Below are 8,023 nucleotides of genomic sequence, written 5' to 3' on the forward strand. Positions count from 1 at the left end.
TTATTTATGTCCTTCTTAATGTCCTCTATCATCATCATGAGAAGTGATTTTAGATCTGAATCTTGCTTTTCCAGTGTGTTGGGGTATCCAGGACTTGCTATGGTGGGAGAGTTTGGTTCTGATGATGCCAAGTAACCTTGGTTTCTGTTGCTTCTGTTCTTATGCTTGCCTCCTGCCATCTGGTTATCTCTAGTGCTACCTGCCCTGACTATGTCTGACTGGAGCTTGACCTTCCTGTGATCCTGGTTGTGTCAGAACTCCTCCATGTCAAGTTGTCTCTAGGATCTGGGATTCTGTGATCCTGTGATCCTGAGATGTTGGGTGTGTCTGAGCTCCTGGGAGTCAAGCTGCCTTTGGGACCTTGAGATCCTGGTGTGACTAATCTCCTGGGATCGCGGGATCCTCTGATCCAGGGCGTGTTAAAGCACCTGGGAGTGGAGCTGCCTCTGGGTTTTGTGGGGCTGGCTGCAGAATTTGCACACAAGGTCTGCTCAGTGCACCAGCCCAGACTGGAAGGCTGTCTTAAACTTTGATATCTTGAATTTATATACATGTTTATATCATGTGTGATCTTTTATAATAATAAAAACATTAAAGTTTTCAGAATTTTCTTGTGTTTACTTAGATTATGCCAGTATTTTTTATATAGCTAACGTATAGGGCATTAGTACATTGAGTGATTTTTTTTTTCTTTTTTCAATTAGAATGCACTTACATTTTTGGAACAAAGTCTGATGGTTGTGGTATATGGTCCTGTTAAATGCTGCAGCTTCTGTTTGAGAGTGTTTGACTGAGAACTTTTGTGTCATGTTGATCGATTTTATTCTGTTTGTTTGTTTGTTTGTTTTTGTTTGTTTTTGTTTTTCGAGACAGGGTTTCTCTGTATATCCCTGGCTCTCCTGGAACTCACTCTGTAGACCAGGCTGGCCTCGAGCTCTAAAAATCGTTTTTGCTTTGATATCAGAGTGAGACTGGTCTCATAGACTGTATCAAGGCATTAGAATGCATTTTATCTATTTTTGGAAGAGTTTGTGCAGAACTGCTAATTCTAAAAATGTTTCAAACTTATTTGGCTCTGAACTTTTAAAATTACTAATTAGATCTCTTTTCTGGTGATAGATCAACATGTTTTTAATTTATTGTTTAGAAACTTACATCTTTTCCTTCCTTTTTCTTTGCATTTTTAAATATATATGCATGAGCATTTTGCCTGTGTGCAGTATCTGCAGAGGGCAGAAGAGGGCAGAACTTTTAGATTAACTTTAAAGGATGGCACAGGAATAGCCAGGCAGGTACTGCCAATACCAAGGTGTGGTAGTGATTATTCCCAGTTTTGGTGGTAGTGCTCCTGAAATGTTTCTAGTCAGGGCACTTTGGCCATGATGAGTTCTCTTATTTTTCTGGTTCTTTGGAAAGGACTTTACTTCTGCAATTTATTTTTGAGTTTTTACATTCCACTTATTTATTTACTTATTCATTCATTCATTTCTTTTTTCATTGTGTTCATATGTGTGTGGGTGATTGCACTCAGGTCATCAGGCATGGTGTTAAGTGCTTTTAACCAATGAGCCATCTTGCCAGGCACCCTCTCCCTCATTTTTGAAGGATACTTATGCTGGATATTAAATTCCTGTTTGGAAATGTTTTTCATTCAGGAATTTGAATAATCTCCTGTTTTAGTCAGGGTTTCTATTCCTGCACAAACATCATGACCAAGAAGCAAGTTGGGGAGGAAAGGGTTTTTTCGGCTTACATTTCCATACTTCTGTTAATCACCAAAGGATGAAGGACTGGAACTCAAGCAGGTCAGGAAGCAGGAGCTGATGCAGAAGCCATGGAGCCATGTTCCCTACTGGCTTGCTTCCCCTGGCTTGCTCAGCCTGCTCTCTTATAGAACCAAGACTACCAGCCCAGAGATGGCCCCACCCACAAGGGGCCCTCTCCCCTTGATCACTAATTGAGAAAATGCCTTGTAGCTGGATCTCATGGAGGCACTTCCCCAACTGAGGCTCCTTTCTCTGTGATAACTCCAGCTGTGTCAAGTTGACACAAACCTAGCCAGTACATCTCCCTGTTGTCTTTTGGTCTGTCAGTTTTCTGCTGAGAATTTCCTTGCATGGGACTTAATGCCTTTTTCTAGCTAAGCATAACCTTAAACTTTTCTTTACATTTTATTATGGTGTGTATTGCATATGTGTGTGCAGTATGCACAAGGATGGCAGGGGACATCTTGTGAGAGTTGGCTCTCTTTCTACCATATGGGTTCTTGGAGTTGCACTCTGGTTATTCTTCTTGATCTGCTGAGCCCTCCAACTGCTCCAGTGACCTAGAACTTGTCTTCTTCTTTCTTCTGCCTCTTAAGTACTGGGACTTCAGGGAAACGCCACCACACTAGATGGGGTTCTAGACATGAATGGTAGTCAGATATTTTACCAGCTGAGCTACTACATGCCCACTCTTGTCTAGTAGTTATAATATTTTGTCCACAACCGGCCTTGAAGTTTTTAAATTGAATTTTGTTATGGTCTTTAGGGCTTCTTGGAACTTCATGTCAGTATCTCCTTGATAATTTGGGAAGCCACAATAAAACAGGTTTTTAATATCCTCCTCTTTTCCTTAGCTTCTGCAGTTCTCTCATAATTTTAAATTTTATTTTTCTTATCATTCTCCACCATCATTGTGTAAGTTGTCTACTTTGGGATAATCCTCAAGTTCTGAAATTCTTTCCTGTCAGTGCCCAAGTGTTCTATTTAGTTGAGGAACCTCTTGAATTTTTTTTATATAATTTGTTCAAGGTTCCAAGATGGTTGATTGGTTCTTTTCAATGAATTTTCATCTTGTTGGTGAATTACTCATTCACATGCTGAGTTGTTTTCCTCATCTTTGTATTCTTTATCTGTGTTGTCTTTATCTGTTTGGTATCTCAGTGAGTTTCCTTGGAAACACCATTTAAAATCTGTTCTGAGCATTTTTAGATTTCCTTCAAACTCCTGCCTCTTTGGAAGAATAACTGTTCTATGTAGGTGTCCTGTTTCCTGTATGTCTGCCTTGATGTCTGTGTTTCCATTGTGATTTTTTTTCTAGTTTTAGGAAGTAGAGTACTGAAACTAAAGAATATATGAACCCTTTGCCCATCCCCAAGGACAAACTTGAGTGATGCTGAGACATTTTGCACCAGTATCTACAGTTTCTAGATCTTATCCTATACATCTCTAGCCAGTGCAGGAGTGAGTAGAGGCTGTTGACCCTTTTAAGATGTGGTAGAGCATGTTCCAGAGCAGGCTAAGAGGAGTTGGGAAACACAAACTGGACTTTTTGGGAGAGATGAGGGAGACAGGGGAAGACAGAGACAGGGGGAGGGGAGGGATGGGAGAACATGAAGTTGGGTAGATAGGGAGGTATCAGGTAGATCGGTTCTTACATCTGTAGCACTCCATGTCTTAGGTAGCAACCTTCCCAGATGGCCATGCACATTCATTGTTGAAACTGAGGAACTTTAGACTCTGTTTCACCACTTGTGGCTGCAGAGTCAGGAGAAAACCTCCCTTCAATCAGGTTAAGAGAGTATGAGTGTCACCAGAGTGTGGGTGTCAACAGGTTTTGCAGCTGCATTCTGGAGCTGTGGAACTCAGTCCTAGTCTTGGAGTATCAGGGCTACAATATCCATCCTCCCAGCTCCTGCTGCAATGGTTGGGGTGAAATAGAGACCTTGATGTATATATCTTATTCTAAGGAGTTGGGGAAAAGACATCCCCTAGATCACAATAGAGCTAAGGGTGTTGGCCAGGATTTTTCTCAGCTCTTGGTGCACTGAATGGATTTGGATTTTATAGTGTTAGCTCTCGTTCTAAAATGGTGGGTTAGGGATGACATCTTCAAGGTTCCTTCTTCCTACTTTCCAGGCAAGACAGGGTAGGTTTCAGGCTTCTTGCCATGGCACCTGCTAAAGCTGCTAAACATTGGAGGGGCTATGCTCTATCTAGCTAGACTGTCATTGGAACAAGACTCTGGCAGAGCCCATAGTTCTCCTGCCAAACAATAAGCCATGATGACAGCTACCAGTATCTCTTATAAGGGAGTTTGGCCTCTGAATGGTTGGCAATATCTGTAATGATCCCCTTCTTTGGTTCTTTTATTCCCCTTCTTAAAAGCAAATTCCTGCCAGGCTGCTGAACTTAAGGTTGTCCAAAGACAGGCACCTGGGCTCTAACTGTGGCTCCTCCATCAAGGCAGAGCCATCTAGCCTGTCCTTGGGCATTGATGCCTTCAACCACCACAGCTCCAGAGGCTCATCAGATACCAGTGGTGGCTTTGGCATGGCCCTGGGCACCAACGACATCTGTCTGGACTCACTGCCTATGTTCCCAGGTGTGGGACTGGGAAGCAACCCCCTACTGCAAGAGCTAAGAGGACTATACTAGTGGTATCATGGAGGACTCTGCCATTAAGTGCGAGCACATGCTTAATGCCATCCCCAACCCCCTGTGCTTTATGTGCAGGAACATTGTCTCTGGCTACCACTATGAAATAGCCTCCTGCGAGTCTTGCAAGGCGTTCTTCAAGAGAACCATTCAAGGAAATATCGAGTATATCTGTCCAGTCACCAACAAGTGTGACTGGGTATGTGGAGGCCAACAGAAGTACAAGTGATGGCTGAATTCAGAGAATAGCCCCTACCTGAGCTTACAGATTTCCCCACCTGCTAAAAAGCCATCGACTAAGACTGTCTCATATCTACTGGTGGCTGAGCCAGACAAGCTGTATGTTATGCCTCCCAGTAATATACCCGAAGGAGATATCAAGGCCCTGGCTACTCTCTGTGTAGCCAGTTCAGGAGCTTGTGGTCTTTATTAGCTGGGCCAAGTACATCCCTGGTTTCTCTAGTCTGTCACCTGGGGTCCAGATGAGTGCCTGGATGGAGATCCTCATCTTGGACATCATGTACTGCTTGTTGCCCTATGATGACAAATTGGCATATGCAGAGGACTTTACCATGGACGAGGAGCACATGGATGGGACATTTTCACACCTGCATCAGGGCTCCTAGCTGTCCCATAAGAAGGGGTTTCTTGCTTCCTGGCCATGTACAGACTCCTGGAGGCAGCAGATGGGGAATCAGGGATGGGAAGGTGTGGGGGGGTGAGGGGCTCATCTGTCACCTGCATTTTTTCTTTGGTATTTTTTTTCCTTCTCCATGGGCAGTGCTAAGGCTTGAGCCAGGGCTGACTTCTCTTAGGGCTGGAAACTGCTAGAGGGATCCATTTCAGGACCACCTCTTATTTAGGACCTGGGGGTACCTGGATGGGCAGTGTTTAGTACCCAGGACCCAAGAGACTTAGATTGGGTGCTCCTGAAGGTGTTGGTGTCACAGAGGGCAGGCCCTCGAGGCAGGAGTTCTCTGTGGCCTTTCCTGAGGCTCTGTACCTCCTCAGTCTAGCTGGCTCCCTCCCTTTCCCCCTTTCTTCTTGTCCCAGTACACACAACTCTCAGTGGATGCTCCTGCTAGAGTAACCACACCTACACCCATAAGAAGCCCCTCCCCTGCTTCCTGTTCCTACTTCAGCCTAAGGTAATTCCAGGGCATGTACCCGGGAACTCACTGGCTCAGAAAAGAGTTTGGTCCTGTACCCACTGCTCCTTGCCTACTGTTTCTTCTTCTCCTCTTGGGCATGGCCAGTCTAGAAACCCATGGAAAGGAAGGAGCTCTAAAGGTCCACCTTGGCCCCTCCCTTACCTCATGAAAGGCAAAGCTTTGTACCATAGACATTTTAGGTTTTGTACCTCCTGGCATTTGCACCAGTACTGTTTGATGTAGCCCTCCTGGGTCAATCCTTGGCAAGACCCTGCAGTCTGATTGTCCTTTTCAAGGTACAATGACACTTCCCGTCTCCCACTGGGTCTCTCACTATCCTACACAATATCCTATGCCCCAACCTAGGCTGCTGACCTTTAGTGAGAGTCCCCCATGTACCCTTTGATGGGGCCAGGTCCTGAATTTTCCATAGGTTTCTAGACTGGCCATACCCAAGAGGAGGAGGAGGAACAATGGGCATGGAGCAGTGGACACAGGACCCAACACTTCTGAGCCAAGATAGATAACACTTTTGTATTAAATTGGGATAACTCTTAGGGGCTGGGTTTAGTGGTCCTAGCCTCTGAAAACTACCCCCAATCACACTATTTGTATGCCAAGAACTGTGGGAAAGGGGGTGTCACCTAAAATTTCACCTAGTTCTCAACACTGCTTTTGGGTCTCTGGACTACACCAGCAAGGGTTGGACAAATACCCACAGCTGCCTGAGTGAACACTGCTTTGAAGCAGCAGCAGTTAGGTAGGCAGCCTTGGCCCCTTGGTTTACTCATGCAAGCACTCCAGTGTGGAACACTTGTCACCAGAGGTGACAGAGGCTGCTCACCTGCTATCCCTAGAGAGAAACCATTTTTTTTTTTACAAGCGAAGAGAATGGACCAGTTGAGTGACAGTTGAGTGCACCTGGAGTCAGACGGTAGAACATACTTGTTCAAAGATTAGCCACATGAGGGACATCTGTGAGACCAGGGTGCTCAATACAGGAAAAATTAAGAGTCCTTCCTCCACTACCCACCTCCCCTAGTCAGAGCAAAAACCCAGGATATCTTCCATATGCATTTCTGGAACCCATGGAGAGGAGACCTCTCTTTGCAATTGTATATTCAGATAAAGGTTATTTGAACCCAGAAATGAAACATAGACAACCTTGTAGAAGGAGATGCAGGCTGGAATTTCTTTCCCTTGTGCCCTAACCTTTCTGAAGATTCTGGATGGTTTTGGCATGCTTCCCAGTTTTTGCATCCATAAACAGAAGACTTCGCAGGGACACAATAAGAGACTCTTATTTGGGGATCCAGGGTCAGAGACTGTAGACTGTATTATCTGTGCCTGGTTCTTTCCTCCAGACTTGACTACCCATGGGAAACAGGTGGCAGGCAAGGATGACAGATGTGTGACAAGGAGACAGAGGGATCAGAGTTCAAGCCCATGGAACAGCACCAAAGAGAAGCACTGTATGGAGAGATTGCTTTATTGTCTGATAATGATGTTGTGGCTGGAATGACTTAAGATGTATCAGGCAGATGTTAACAGGCATTCCTTTGTGATAGCCCCCATGTAAACCACATGTCCTGGGATTATCCCGTCCAGTCCCTTGGATCTAAAATCTAATAAATAATGAAAGGTCTGATGAATCAAAAAAATAAATAAATAAATAAAGCAAAGTCCCTAACTGGATTTTAAGCCTACAAGAAGTGTGGATACAGGCCTCTTTTTATTTTGTAGGTTAGTGTCTGTTCTTACATGAGGATGTATCAGCATTTGGTAGCAGCTTAGAGAGGTAGAGTCAGTTTTCTTTTAGTGTGTAGTCTCTGGGGCATTTTCCATGTTCCAGGGCAGACCAAGAATAGCTAGGCGACACAAATTGGACTTCATGAGAGAGATGGGGGTGAGACAGGGGAGGACAGAGAGAGGGGAAGGGGAGAGACTGGCGGGGAGCATGAAGTTGAGTAGATGGCGAGATGTCAGGTGGATCTGAGAGAGTTGGAAGGAGAATGAATATGATCAAAATACATATGAGATCCTCTAATTAATAAAATATGTTAAAAAGACTGTTACTACACACACACACACACACACACACACACACACACACCTATTTGTGAAAGTACCCATGGGTGTGCATGCTGAAGCTGGAAGAGAGTGAAAGTTCTTCATGTAATTGGGCTTATGGGTATCTTTTTAATCTCCAGTTCTCTGCGTAAGATTTGATTTGCACATGTGCCTAGTTTCCCAGAATACCAAAGAAGTTTGATACCTTATCCAAGCCCACAAGGGTGGATTTGTTTCCCTGTCAAATTTAAGCTGATATATTGCCAATTCCCGTATCATTGTAGCCTCAAATAACTGTGCTAATGGCCTTCCCCTGACCACTTAGGTGTGACACTAAGAACGGATACTCTGACTTTTTTTTTTTTTTGGTGGGGGTGCTGC

At 44.4% G+C, this 8,023-nt stretch overlaps 1 pseudogene; it reads left to right on the forward strand.

Annotated features, from left to right (window-relative positions):
• LOC110314320 overlaps positions 1-5,047 on the forward strand; it is a 117,467-nt pseudogene extending 112,420 nt beyond the window's left edge.
• Positions 5,048-8,023: the final 2,976 nt, after the last annotated feature.

This window comes from Mus pahari, chromosome X, assembly GCF_900095145.1.
Source record: "Mus pahari chromosome X, PAHARI_EIJ_v1.1, whole genome shotgun sequence".
Taxonomy (NCBI): domain Eukaryota; kingdom Metazoa; phylum Chordata; class Mammalia; order Rodentia; family Muridae; genus Mus; species Mus pahari.